Source organism: Jaculus jaculus, chromosome 11 (genome assembly GCF_020740685.1).
Source record: "Jaculus jaculus isolate mJacJac1 chromosome 11, mJacJac1.mat.Y.cur, whole genome shotgun sequence".
Taxonomy (NCBI): domain Eukaryota; kingdom Metazoa; phylum Chordata; class Mammalia; order Rodentia; family Dipodidae; genus Jaculus; species Jaculus jaculus.
Genome location: NC_059112.1, coordinates 14,457,548 through 14,473,149, shown reverse-complemented (window position 1 = coordinate 14,473,149; position 15,602 = coordinate 14,457,548).

The following is a 15,602-nucleotide window of genomic DNA, read 5'->3' as shown; positions in this document are numbered from 1 at the left end:
AAAAAAAAAAGAAACTCTCATCTCCAAAAAGAACTTCTATCATCATAGTGAATACTGATTGAATGAAATAAATACAAGAAAACCACTGGGCAGAATGTAAGAGCTGACAGATAGTTTTTTGTTTTGTTTTTCCTGGCACTGTAACATTTAAGCATCAAGGTAGGCCTTTAAGGTAATATTAAAACTACTTTTCCATGTGTGGTGGCACACACCTTTAATCCCAGCACTCAGGAGGCAAAGGTAGGAGGATCGCTGTGAGTTTGAGGCCTCCCTGAGACTACATAGTGAATTCCAGGTCAGCCTGAGCTACAGTGAGACCCTACCTTGAAAAACCAAATAAAATAAAATAAGAAGAAGTATTATGAGGGCTGGAGAGATGGCTTAATGGTTAAGGCACTTGCCTGCAAAGCCAAAGGACCCAGGTTTGGTTCCCCAGGACACACACATCTGGAGTTTGTTTCTAGCATCTGGAGGCCCTAGTGCACCCATTCTCTCTCTCTCTCTCTTTCTCTCTCTGTGACCCTTTCTAATAAGTAAATAAAAATAAAAATTAATTTAATAAAAATAAGTATTATTAGATCAGGCCTGGAGAAATCACTGTGGTTAAAGGCACTTGGTTGCAAAGCCTGATAGGCCTAAGGTTCAATTCCTCAGGATCCACGTAAAGCCAGATACACAAAGTAGGACGTGCATCTGGAGTTTGTTTGCAGTGGCAGGATGCCCTGGTGTGCCTATACTCAGTCTCTCTCCCCAAAAAATAAATAAAAATATTTTTAAAAGAAGTATTATTAGCTCAACTCTCCAATAAGGTGTAATTGGTTGTAAAATTTTAATAGCAGTTGGAAGATTGGGAATAAAATGCCTGGTGGGTGCAGGTCCTGGGTTGGATCCACAGCACTGAAAAAAGAAAAAAATCTTGGATTGGAGAGATGGCTTAGTGGCCTGCAAAACCTAAGGACCCAGGTTCAATTCTCCAATGCCCACATAAAGCCAGAGGCACAAGATGGCACATAAATCTGGAGTTCATTTGCAGTGGCTAGAGGCCCCAGGGCACCTCTTCTCTCTCTGTCTCACACTCACTCCCTTAAATAAATAAATCAAATATATATATATATATATATATATATATATATATATATATATATTTTAATCTTAATGGCAATTGTGTCATAGGAACTGGTTGCAGATGGCCTTGAGGACTGTGCACACATTGTTGAGGCTGGCATTAACCCTCAGTGCCTCTGTGGCACCAATGGCTTGCCCGGCTGTTTTCCAACAGATTTGTCATCCCAACTCAACTGAATGTCAGTTTTACCTGTGACTCACATTTCAAACATTAATCCCTTCTCAACCGCCTAAAATACAAGAAAACATTTATTTGAACTAGACGATTAACAAATCTGTGAATTAATAGATATGCAAAGGCAACGAACTGGAATGAAATGTACTGGAAGAAAGAAACGTGCTCTATCATTCATAGATCTTTGTCATCCAAAATACATGTGCTTTGTTTTGAAACACCAATGGAATTCTCATGCCTTAAAGTCACTGAAATAAAATCAAGAAAAATCTACAGTATACAGTATAAAATATACAGTATATACAGTATACTACAGTATACAGAAGGGGTTCATCACAAGAAACATTTAGACAAAATAAAAGCTAAGAACTAAAATGAGACCACAACAAAATTTAAAAGTTACCAATGAATATGTCCTGAAAGACCATAGGAATCTGCTAAAAAGAAAAAAAGGGGAAAAAAAATCAACATTTCACCGAGAAACAAATTCATGGAGCCTTGTGGGCATTTAAAAGAAAAACAGGTCAATTGATAAACAAGGCAGATGTACTTGAAGGTCTCAGCTTTCCGATCTTCAGTGGCTGGACCCTGGTATAAGGAATTAATCACTTCCCTTTCCTTCTCAAGCCTGCCTGATGCAGTCATCAAAATTGTAGGCACCTGGACCAAAACGCTAGGGGGTGGGACTGGGTAAAGGGCAGTGAGATGGGTCCCCAAATCTGTTCATCTTCAAAGACAGTCCCAATTACCAAATGGCAGAATTTCAATGCATCCCCGTCTTCCTGAACCTGATTACAGGAAGCCAAGTGGAAAAAAATGAACCTTGGGCCCAATCCAGTTCACACGCAGCTGCAGCCGAGTGGCCTTTTCAAAGGACGCATCTGATCCCACCGTTCCCCAGATTAAACCATTTCAAGGACTTGGGATCAAGTTCCAACGGTATCTTGTGGCCTGTGAGACCCACCAAGATCAAACTGGCCTCTCTGACCTCAACTGGGGTGGGAGGGGGGGCTTCCCCTCCTCGCTCTTGGCTGCGACTGTCCTGAATTTCATTTTCTGGGTTTTATCCATACTGCTGTATCTGGAACATTCTCCCTATTCCTCACTCTCCCCAATGCCTGCTGGCTATCCTATACAGCACCCAACAAACTCAACTTCCTCCAGGAAGCCTGACATAGAGAAACTTGCTCCCCATACTGAAGAACTGGTTCCCCACCTGTATGTGCATCTTATAAACTGAGGCCCTCCGCCCCCCTTTGTCCTGGACTAGATTTGCAGAATGCCTGATAGTGGACAGTGTGTGGCTTGAACTGGATTTGTATCCTCCGAAACCCATGCTGACACTGGATTCTTAGTGTGAGAGCTTGACCGGGTGGCTATGTCATTCTCAGGGCTTACTGCCTTTCTGTGAGAGTGGGTTGTCCCAAAGTAAGGCCTGTCCCCTTGTCTTTTCTCTCCTCTGCACATGCCTGTTTACTTCCCGCTAAGAACTGAGGCAGCAGGAGGCGCCATGCAAGCCTTTAGAAATGGCCAAGATGGTTCGGCGGTTAAAGGGCTTGTTTGCAAAAATCTAATGGCCCTGGTTCGAGTCCCCAGTACCCATGTAAAGCCAAATGCACAAAGAGGTACATGAGTCTAGAGTTCCTTTGCAAGAGGCCCTGGAGTGCCCATTCTCTCTCTCTCTCTCTTTTCCCCCCTCCAAGCCAAAATAAATGTCTTCCCTTGATAGAGTAGCTGATCTCAGGTATTCTGCTATAGCAACAGAAAATGAATGAGGATAAAGACTTCCCATGCCTTTTGCTTCATCGTGAGCTCTCGTCTGACCCTGGAGCCGCATGTCTTCGGCTCACATCCATTAAACTCTGATAGGCTAACCTGTTGGTTCAAATATAAGGAAAAACAGTTCCTCCTCAGTTCTTGGCAATATAGAAGTGTTCATTTCCTGATTTAGATGGCTATATTATAGTTTAATAGAATTATATCTGTGTTTGTAGAAAAGTTACCCTGGAGTGTTTACAAGTAATGGGCATTTTTCTTTGTTGTTGTTTTGTTTTTGTTTTTTCGAGGTAGGGTCTCACTCTAGCTCAGGCTGACCTGAAATTCACTACGTAGTCTCAGGGTGGCCTCAAACTCATGGCAATCCTCCTACCTCTACCTCCCAAGTGCTGGGATTAAAGGCATGCGCCACCATGCCCGGCTAGGACAAATTTTTTTAAAGGTTAAATTTATTTGTTTAAGACAGAGGATAGGGCAAGCCAGGGCCTCTCGCCACTGTAAACAAACTCCACATGCACGCACCACCTTGTGCATTTGGTTTTTGTAGGTCCTGGGGAATCAAACCCGGATCCTTTGGCTTTGCAGGCAAGTGCTTTCACCACTAAGCCATCTCTCCAGCCCTTAAAGATTAATTTTAAAAATATTTTTGCTTATTTTTATTGATTTATTTATTTGAGAGCAGCAGACAGGCACAGAGAGAGAAAGAGACAGATAGAGAGAGAGAGATAATGGGCGCGCCAGGGCCTCCAGCCACTGCAAACAAACTCCAGACGCGTGCACCCTCTTGTGTATCTGGATTACATGGATCCTGGGGAACTGAGCCTCAAACTGAGGTCCTTAGGTTTCACAGGCAAGTGCTCAACCGTTAAACCATCTCTCCAGCCTGATTACTTTTTTTTGTTGTTTATTTTTATTTATTTATTTGAGAGCAACAGAGAGAAAAAGAGGGAGAGAGAGAGTGAGAGAGAATGGGGGTGACAGGGCCTACAGGCACTGCAGACGAACTCCAGATGCATGCGCCCCCTTGTGCATCTGGCTAACGTGGGGCCTGGGGGATTGAGCCTTGAACCAGGGTCCTTGGGCTTCACAGGCAAGCACTTAACTACTAAGCCATCTCTCCAGCCCCTGATTAATTTTTTTAAGTTATTTTATTGCACTTGCAACTTTTCTACATGTTTGAGATTGTTTCAATCGATGAAAAAAAAAAAAAACTGATCAGTCAGCCCAGGTGATATTATCCTGATGTATCCAAGATAAACTTCCCTATTCAACATTTTTGACTGTATGATGTCATCATCCATCATATAGGCAGGAACCATTACTGCCTATATCCATTATCAGAGATTCCAAAATAATGATTCCGAATTTAGTAGCTGTAATTCTTTGAACCGAAAGAACTTTTTTTCTCATCAATTACTTGGTTGCATTGAACCAAAGCTTATATAGAAAAAGCAGGAGGGGAAAAAAATTGTTGATTCTGTTCCTCTATTTCCAAAGTAATGGTTTGCTGCCCTAGGGAGTTTCCAAAGAAATTTAGTTTGGATTGTTTGCTTCATGTAAGCTTGTAATTTTTATATATTTAATGCTTTCAGTCCGTGACAGTCATTATTCCTTTCGTTGCTCAAATTGCCTGTCTCCGACCTGCATCAGCCCCTTCAAGATGAAACCGGTGTCCTTCTGTCGTGACTTGGCCCGTCTTTGATTGCTTCTTTGCTCTGGGAACAGTAAGAGAGGCCAGCTTCATCTTGTGTATTTCTTGCCCCAGATCTGAAATAAGCCATTTCAGTCCTTTTAAGGAGAAACAAGTATTTGGAGGTTAGAGTTTAAGGGATTAGAATTATTCAATTGCTGAGAGGTCACCTAATTCTGGGCTTTTCAATGGGTGAAGGGGGGTATATTTCAAGTTATGAGTTCATAGTGGTATTTATTTGGACTCCAGAACTTCATCGATTTTATCTCTTTCTCATATACTAAGCCTTGATTTCTCAGCACTTTAAACATAATTCTTTCTTGCTTGCTTTTTTTCTTTTTGTTTGCTTTTTGGTTTTGCAAGATAGGTTTTCACTGTAGCCCAGGCTAACCCAGAATTCACTATGTAGTCTCAGGTTGGCCTTGAACTCACGGTGATCCTCCTGCCTTGGCCAACCAAATGCTGGGATTAAAGGCGTGTGCCACCATACCCAGTCCATTAATTATTTCTTGTATAGTATACTTTTATGATAGCTATGTTAGAATGGTTTCAAAAATAACAGTACCTCCCATTAAACATGAAGTCTACTGAATGGTGTTAAAGTTAAATATTTCTTTGAGATTATTTTGTTTCTGAAATAGAATCTCATGTATCCCAGGCTGGCCTCTAACTCCATATGTAGCCTAGGATAACCTTCGGATCCTTCTGCCTTTGCCTTTCCAGTGCAGGGATTACACACACCACCATGTCCAGTTTTCTGCAGAAACCCAAGGCTTCGTGCATGTTAGACAAGCACCCCAGCAATGAAGCTGCACCCCCTCCCTGCCAGCCTCTTTGTATTAACTATTTCTCCTGAGAATATCTCTCACTAGAACTGCACAGTCCAACTGGGCATTTAGGATGACTGTCCTGGTCCACTTGGGAAGAAGAGGCCAGCCTAGTTCAAGGTTAAAACCTGGACAGTCTCAGGAGAACTGAAAGGGCTGATCAACTTATTTAAGATTAATGGTCCAATCTGTGATTAACCGCCACCCTCCTATGGAGGCAAGTTCTCCACATCAGTGTGCTTTGGTTTTTTTAATAGTCCCTTTTAGCAAATGTCTTTAAAATCTATTATTTAGGGCTGGGGAGATAACTTAGTGGTTAAGGCACTTCCAAGCAAAGCCAAAGAACCCAGGTTCAATTCTCCAGGATCCATGTAAAGCCAGATGCACAAGGTGGTGCATGCATCTGCAGTTTTTTTTCAGTGGCTGAAGAGCCTAAAGCACCCATTCATATTCTCTCTCTCTCTCTCTCTCAAATAAATAATTTTTTTTTAACTTTTATTGCCAGGTTTCATAAACATAGATAATATACCATGATCATAATCCCCTCCCACCACTCCCTTTCCCTCTCACTAATCCCTCCTCTACTGAATTCCTTCTTTTTTTTTTAATTTTTATTAACATTTTCCATGATTATAAAATATATCCCATGGTAATTCCCTCCCTCCCCACAAATAAATAATTTTTAAAACAAGCCTACTATTCCCAAGCCAAAACCAAATGGCAAAAGCATGCTCAGAGAAGTTCAGCTGTCTCCTCCATCTTATTCCACTGAGGAAGAAGTTGTCTTAGCACTGGGGAGATGCTCGGTAGGCAAAGTGCTTCTGCATAAGCATGAAGTCCTGAGTTCAGATCCCAGTGCCCATGAGAAAGCTGGACCTAGTGGGATACGCCTATAATCCCAGTGCTAGGGAGACAGAGACTCTACAGGAGGATCCCAAGGCTCCAGGCCAGTGACAGACTTTCATATATATATGTGTGTGTGTGTGTGTGTAAAATCTTTGGGTGTTTATCAAAAAAAAAAAAAAAAAAAAAGCAAATGGGTCAGGCATGGAATTGCACACCTTTAATCCCAGTACTCAGGAAGCTGAGGTAGGAGGATCACTATGAGTTGAAGGCCAGCCTGAGACTATATAGTGAATTCCAGGTCAGTCTGGGCTAGAGAGAAATCCTACCTCAAAAAAGTGAAACAGGAAAAAAGCAAATGTATACAGTGATTTTGCCCTTTCTTACTAAGAAAGGAAGAAAGAAGGAAAGAAAGAAAGAGAGGGAGAAAGAAAGAGAGGGAGAAAGAAAGAAGGCAAGCGGGAGGGAGGGAGAAAAGCATCTGTAAGGACTGGAGAGATGGCTTAGTGGTTAAAACACTTGCCTGCAAAGTCAAGGAATCAGATTCTATACCCTGGAACCCAGATGAGCCAGATGCACAAAGTGGCACATGCGTCTGGAGTTCATTTGCATTGGCTGGAGGCCGTGGCACACTTATATTCTCTCTCTCTCTCTCTCTCTCTCTCTCTCTCTCTCTAAAATAAATGTGTGTGTGTGTGTTTTCTGAGGTAGGGTCTTGCTCTAGACCAGGCTGACCTGGAATTCACTATGTAGTCTCAGGGTGGCCTCAAACTCTTGGTGATCCTCCTACCTCTGCTTCCAGAGTGCTGGGATTAAAGGTGTGCACCACCACACCCAACTTTTAAATAAAATATGTTTTATTTATTTTTATTTATGAGAGAGAGAAAGAGTGAGAAAGAATTGGTGCACCAGGGCTTCTAGGCACTGCAATTGGACTCCAGACATGTGTGCTTTTTTTTGTTTGTTTGTTTTTGTTTTTGTTTTTGTTTTTCGAGGTAGGGTCTCACTCTGGCTCAGGCTGACCTGGAATTCACTATGTAGTCTCAGGATGGCCTTGAACTCACGGTGATCCTCCTACCTCTGCCTCCCAAGTTCTGGGATTAAAGGCGTGCACCACCACGCCCGGCTATGTGTGCTATTTTGTGCGCCTGTGTGACATTGTGTACATGCATCAGCTTATGCGGCCGGCTTATGTCGGCTCTGCCAGCTTATGTCGGCTCTGGGGAGCTGAACCTTAGGCTTCTGTGGCAAGAGACTTAACTGCTAAGCCATCTCTCCAGCCCTAATATATGTGTGTGTGTGTGTGTGTGTGTGTGTGTGTGTGTGTGTGTGTGTGTTTTAGATAGAGAGAGATACAGAAACATGCAGGTAGAGAGAGAGAGAGAATGGGCACGCCAAGGCCTCCAGCCACTGCAAATGAATTCCAGATGCATGCTCCCCTTTTGTGCATCTGAGCTTACGTGGGTCCTGGGGAGTTGAACCTGGGTCCTTTGGCTTTGCAGGCAAATACTTTAACTGCTAAGCCATCTCTCCAGCCCTGAAATATATAAAAAAACATATTTTTTTAATGTCTGTAGCATTCTAAAGACACTATTTTCCCACACAGCTCTGCATTTAATCTAGACATGCAAAACCATCTGCCTAAACAATCACTCTCACTACCTTCAGAATGTTCCTAAACCTAGAATTCCAGAATTGGGAGAAACAGCCCAACAAGTCAGAGACGCAGTGATATAAAATGTGCCGGGCCAACCGTGATAGAAAATTCCAAACTTTCTCTCCACACCATGACCCTTGCATTACCTACTCAATCCCAAATAGCTTTAAGAAATTGTTGCTGAGCTCGGAGGCAAGGCATTATAGAGATTTAATATCGTGGTGCATGCGGGATGGTGAGAGAAATTGCTTTCAGTTCCCCGCAGTGGGGGATGGGAAATGGCAGGCAAGGGAGGGCAGCGGCCAGGGCCTCCCTCCTGCTCGGGGCTGCAGAGCCCAAGTACAAAGAGAGGGGCAGGAGGCTACTCAGCCTTCTAGTGAGAAAGGTCACTGGATAAAAAGAGCAATGATTTGGGGGACTGAAAGAGGGGTCTTGGCTTCCTTTTTTTGTTGTTATTTTTGTTTTAGTTTTTCGAGATAGGGCTAGCTCTGGCCCAGGCTGACCTGGAAATTTACTATGTAGTCTCAGGGTGGCCTCGAACTCACGGTGATCCTCCTACCTCTGCCTCTTGAGTGCGGGATTAACGGCATGGGGCACCAAGTCTGGCTTTCCTCTTCCATTTTTTTTTTTTTTCCTAAGTAGGGTCTCACTCTGACCCAGGCTGACCTGGAATTCACTATGCAGTCTCAGGGTAGCCTCAAACTCACAGCGATTCTCCTACCTCTGCCTCCCGAGTGCTGGGATTAAAGGTGTGTGCCATCAAGCCCAGCTACCTCTTCCATTTCTTTTAATCAGTGAGGAGCCACACTTACAATGGGACTCGCAGCAACCTATAGGCTGTGGCTGCCATAATGTGCTAGGCAGGGCTGCCGTAGTATTGGGGCAAAACTTGGTGGCTGTCTCCAATCTATAAGTTAAGGACAGTGCCAAAGTCCTCTCTCCTCCCTCTCTTCCTTCATTCGTCTGCCCTAGATCCCATTCTGCTGGGGGAGACACACTCCCTCGGTGGCAAGGAAGAGTGCCAACCTTTAAAAGCAACCTGAATGTGCACGTCTACAGATGGACAGAGGGAGCTGGGCCGATGCACTGGCAAATTTCAACTTGTGCGCAGAGGTAAAAGAATGCAGTATTTAAAGTGAGTCCTTGGAGACTGGCTTCATGGATTTGACTCCTGGCTCTGCTCTCTTCTGGAAGGATCCTATACATATTCCTCATCCTTCCTGCCTCAGTGTCTCACTTGCAAACTAAAAGAAACTGGAGCCAGGCTGGTGGCGCTCGCCTTTAATCCCAGCACTCGGGAGGCAGAGGTAAGAGGATCACCAAGAGTTCAAGGCCACCCTGAGACTACAGAGTGAATTCCAGGTCAGCCTAAGTCAGAGTGAGACCCTACGTCGAAACCCCAAAAGAAAAGAAGAAAGAAAGAGGGAGGGAGGGAGAAAGAAAGAGAGAGAGAGAGAAAAAAAAAAGAAAGAAAGAAAGAAGGAAGGAAGGAAGGAAGGAAGGAAGGAAGGAAGGAAGGAAGGAAGGAAGGAAGGAAGGAAAGAAAGAGAAAGAAAACTGGGACTTTCCCCATCTCATGGTTGTCAGGAGCCACGGGTGGTTTCAATGGTAGTTCCCAAGACATGTCTACCCAGAACCTCAGGATATGGACCTATGTGGAATAAGAGTCTTTGTGGATACTTTGAAGTGGGGGTCTTGACATGGCCTCAGTTTGAATTTAGGATGAGCCCTACATACACTGACTGTGGGCTTATGAGGGGAAGAAGAGAGAGGAGGATTTGAGGATAAGAGACATGGGAGAATTCCACATGAACATAGTATGAAATTGGAGTGGGGCATCTATGAGCCACAGGATGCCAACAGCCACCAAAAGCTAAGCGAGACATGGACCAGATTCTCCCTCAAAGCCTCCAGAACCAAGCTGTCCTGTTAACACCTGGATTCCCGATTTCTGGCCTCCAGAGCTGTAGAACAACCTTCACCGTTTAAGCCACCAGATCCTCTGTGATTCGTTACAGAAACCCCAGACAACAAACACAGAAGCTTTAAAACCACAAGCCTTGTAAAGCAGTGCCCCCGGTAAGGACTCCACAGCACTAACATGGACGCATTCATCCAATTCTGTCAGAATCTGGCTGAGAAGAGACCATGTCACCTGCATGATGATGGTGATGGGAGAAGCAAGGAACAGGCAGTAGAACCTTTAGGGGTGTTTCTGGAAGAAGTGGGTAGCTGGGGGCAAGCCTTAAGGTTTTCTAGGTCAAGCTCCACTTAACTTCCTGTTCTGGCTCTGCTTCCTGACCGTGAACATAACCGTGAGCCACACTGTGCCCACTGCAGCCTGACATGCTTCCCTTCGGAACTGAGAGGCTGAAGGAAAACTCCTTCCTCACAGCATGAGAAAGTAACTGATACAGATTAAACCTGGGTTCTGACCCTCAGTAAATCTTTATCAACAGGTTGGCTGGAATCACACAAGGCCAGGTAAGTGATTCGTTTTTCTTGCCTATCTAGGCAGTAGATGGATAAACTAATCAACATCCATGCACCTTAACTTTCCTTGTGTGAAATTGTCGCAGGATTGTTATAAGGTATACCTGCTTCACAAGGTTTTTTTTTTTTTTTTTTTTTTTTTGTTATTGATGGTGGTGTTGTTATGTTTGTCTTTGGTTTTTTGTTTTTTTTTCCGAAGCAAAGTCTCACTCTAGCTCAGGCTGACCTGGAATTCACTATGTAGTCTCAGGGTGGCCTCAAACTCATGGCGATCCTCCTACCTCTACCTCCTGAGTGCTGGGATTAAAGGCATGCGCCACCATGCCTGGCCTTACTTCGCAGGTTTTAAATTGAGAAGATTTTTTTTTTAAAAAGAAGACTTTTACTTATTTTTTTGAGAGAGAGAGACAGGAAGAGAGAGAGAGAAAGAATGGACATGCCAGGACCTCTAGCCACTGCAAACAAATTCCAAATGCGTGTCTATCTTGTGCATCTGGCTTACATTGATACTTAGGAATCAAACCTTGGTCCTTAGGCTTTGCAAGCAAGGCCCCTAACTGGTTAGCCATCTCTACAGCCTGAGAATTATATACATATATGTATATATTTCTGGTTTTTCAAGGTAGGGTCTCACTCTAGTCCAGGCTGACTTGGAATTCACTATGTAGTCTCAGGGTGGCCTCAAACTCATGGCGATCCTCCTACCTCTGCCTCCCGAGTGCTGGGATAAAAGGCGAGCGCCACCACGCCCAGCTTCTGAGAATATATATTTTAGACACCCATCTTTGTACCTAGCACATGGCAATGTTCAGAAATATAAATTTTTCTGACTCACAGCCAAAATCTTCGGGAACACACAATGGCAACTTCTAACTCAACATACACCAAAGAGAACTTGAAGCTCTTCTCTTCCCACACCTCCCTCTCCCTTCACCTCCTCACTCAGCCCATGTCACTACAATCTCACCCGGTCACTCAAGTCCAAAGCTCTGCCTGTCCTAGGCACACCCCTTCGCTGACCATGGCTTTCAGAATATCACAAGTTGCTCTCACCTTCCCCTTCCAAAGAGCTCTCAGATCTGTCACGTTATGACCACCCACTCTCATGCCACCCTTTGGACAGGCAGGGTTCTCCTTTACAATGTCACCATGTCCTTCCATGGGTCCCTGTTCTCTCCTGTGCACCTCAGCCCTCAGCCCCTCTGCCCCCCGCCTCTGCACGACCTCTTTTGATCAGATCTTGCGATTCTGCTGCCTGAAATCTTCCATTTGCTCTGATAAGCCGAAGCACAGAGGTCAGGATCAGCAAGCATCGAGGAGGCAGGTGGTCCGGAGTCTTCCAAGCAGATGATTCTCAGGTCCCCTGAGATGGGAAATGAAGGACAGAGGTCAAGCATGGCAGCCAGGCACCAGGGGACACCCTGGTGCACTTGTCCTCCTCCCCACCCCCCCCCCAGACTGTTTTGAATTCATGGCAGGAATGCTCCTAAGGAGAGTAAAAGCAAGATTGTCCTCCGAACTCAGTTCTGAGAGCCACAGTCAGGCTTACCTAAACCCAGCAAGGGAGTCTGCCCAAGTTAGTACCAGCCATGCTCTTCCCCACTTACCAAGATGCTCAGCCTGAGATTATCAGTGGAAGCATTATATCTATGGTAGGAAATAAAACTACACTCCTTCCCGTCTTTATATAGCCTAGGCTGACCTCAAACCCACAGCTATTCTCCTGACTCAGCTTCCAGAATACTGGGATTTCAGCTGTACCCCACCACACCTGGCTTTATATTTATTTGGTTTTTTTGTTTGTTTGTTTGTTTGTTTTGCTTTTGTTTTTGGAGGTAGGGTTTCACTCTAGCCCAGGCTGACCTCGAATTCACTATGTAGTCTAGGGGGGGCTTCAAATTCATGGCAATCCTCCTACCTCTGCCTCCCGAGTGCTGGGATCAAAGGCATGCAGCACCACGCCCCACTTTATTTGTTTTTTTTTGTTTTGTTTTGTTTTTTTAAATTTTTTATTTATTTATTTGAGAGCGACAGACCCAGAGAGAAAGACAGATAGAGGGAGAGAGAGAATGGGCGCGCCAGGGCTTCCAGCCTCTGCAAATGAACTCCAGACGCATGCGTCCCCTTGTGCATCTGGCTAACGTGGGACCTGGGGAACTGAGCCTCAAACTGGGGTCCTTAGGCTTCACAGGCAAGCACTTAACCCCTAAGCCATCTCTCCAGCCCTTATTTGTTTTTTTTAATTCATGATTGTTTTTCTTTCCTCCTCCAATGAGTGGGAGCAAGTCTGCCATGATGCCTGGTGGACAGTAAGTGTTCAATAATGTACTTTGAAAAGTGTGATGTTGTTATTGTTATTATTATTACTTATTACTTTGGAGTTCATTTTCCTCCTTGCCTGCCTGGAAACTTCTATTTATCCTTCAAAGCTGAGCTGCCTCTGGCAAATCTCCTTGATCCTGCCTCACCCTGACCGCTCCCAGATCCCTCCCTGTGGGTGTCTCCCATGGTCCCTTGTGCTTGCTCTTGTCTGCCATTTATATTTGGTGTCTTCACAACACTATCTCCTAGGAGATCGGGCATCACAGAAGACAGGGGCCAAGCCTTTCTGATTCTGTACCCCCCCAACACACACACGCCGTTCCAAGCATTTCTATCACTGGCACAGCCTTAAGCATCATGCAGACAATAAATGAGAAATGGGAAGAGGAGACTCCCATGCTTGCTCCTGGGTGTAGGAAGTGGGTCAAAGATGGGTACTAGAAGAGGGGTAGCCAACGGAAGAGAGACTGGATGGACTGGGGGATGGCTTAGCCCGTAAGGCGTTTGCCTGCAAAGCCAAACAACCCAGGTTCAACTCCCCAGGACCCACGTACACCAGACGCACAAGGGAGCACAAGGGAGCGCATGTGTCTGGAGTTCATTTGCAGTGGCTGGAGGCCCTGAGAGTCCATTCTCCATCTACCTCTTTCTCTCTCCTTCTCACTCTGAAATAAATATGTAAAAATATTTGGGGCTGGAGAGATGGCTTAGCAGTTAATGCACTAGCCTTCAAAGCCAAAGGACCCAGGTTCGACTCCCTAGGACCCACTCGAGACAGATGCACAAAGGGGAGCATTCATATGGAGTTCATTTGCAGTGCCTGGAGGACCTAGCACCCATTCTGACTCTCTCTCCCTTTCTCTCTACCTGCCTATTTCTGTATCTCTCTCTCTCAAATAAATAAATAAATATTTTTTAAAAAGAAAGAAAGAAGAGAGACTGAACAGAAGTCTACATTGGAGACAAAGGGACTGCCAAAGAAAAACACAACATTTCACCTCTGCTTTCCAGGGTCCTTTGGGAGAGTGCTACTGAAGGCTACTGGGCCGGCCAGGCTGAGACCAGAGTAAGGGGCAGTAGCGGGTGATGGCTTCATCCATGGAGCCCTTTGGGTCCTTTCCAGAAGCCAGGAGCAGTGCCCAGCTGTCCCCTTTCACCGCTGGGGTCAGGAGGGAGGAAGGAGGACATGCAAATTGCTAGCCTGGTGGCAGTTTTGCCTCGAGGCGATTTCTGGGACCACAAGACAGACGTTTTCAAATAGATGGTTTTGAGTATCCACAGTGTAATGGGATCAGGATTCAGGACCGCCAGCATGCAGCACAACAGGAAAAGAAATACATCATTTACGGCAGGCTCACGAGTCCTATTTGCATAAAGCTGATGAACCTGAAAGCACAGGGCGCCCCACGCAGTGGGAATCTCAAGGTGGTGTGTGGTGGAAGCCTGTGAGCCTGCGTGATGAGAGATGTCTCCCGAGCCAAAGGAGACCAGGGAAAATGGATTCCCAAGTCTTTTTTGGCTTTTGTTTGTTTGTTTGTTTGTTTTGCTTTGTTTTGTTTTTGAGATAGGGTCTCACTCTAGCCCAGGCTGACCTGGAATTCACTATGGAGTCTCAGGCTGACCTTGAACTCACTGAGATCCTCCTCCCCTCTGCCTCCGAGTGCTGGGATTAAAGGCGTGCGCCACCACGCCCGGCTCTATATCTAAGTCTTTGAATGTATTCGTTCAGACATGCCCTTCACTGCCAAGGTAGAGGAGATGGAGCCTTGACCATAAAATGTTTTGCAACCCAAAGTGCCTGTAGACTCATTGATGAAGCCTTCACACCCCTTGTAAATACCCACCGGCCCAGGCAGGAAGTGCGCATCATATACCCAGGGCACCTATGTGCATCTCAAAAGACCTGCGGCCACAGAGCACAGGTTTCCTAAAGTCCACCCTTTAATATGTATGTATGTATGTGTGTGTATGCGTGTGTGTGTGTGTGTATGTATAATTTAGTCAGGAATGGTGGCACATGGTTTTAATCCCAGCACTTGGGAGGCAGAGGTAAGAGGAACACCATGAGTTCCAAGCCACCCTGAGAACACATAGAAAATTCCAGGTCAGCCTGGGCTAGAACCATATCTTACCTCAAAAAAACCAATGTGTATATATGTGTGTGTGTGTGTGTGTGTGTGTGTGTGTGTGTACACAATATATATATATATATATATATATATGTATGTATGTATATGTATATGTATATGTATGTATGTATATGTATATATATATATACACATATATGTATATACACACACATATTTAGTTAGTTAGTTAGTTAGTTAGTAAGTTAAGAGAGAGAGTCAGATAGAAAATGGGCATGCCACGGCCATAACCACTGCAAACAAACTCCAGATGCTTGCGCCACCTTATGCATCTGGCTTACTTGAGTACTGGGGAATTGAACCTAGGTCAATCTCTTAGCCTTAACCACTAAGCCATCTCTCCAGCCCCTAAAGTCCATTCTTGTGCCTCATCTACAAGCTCATGAGAGCACTGGGACAGGAGACGTACGATTCCCCAAGTCAGACCGTTTTCATAGGGAAGTTAGGGGCGTTGAATTATGCACATTGCACAGTCCGCCTAACACCTCGGCCCTCTCACTTTCACTCTGTCTCCTCCCTCCCTGCTTCTTGTCCTCACAATAGGACA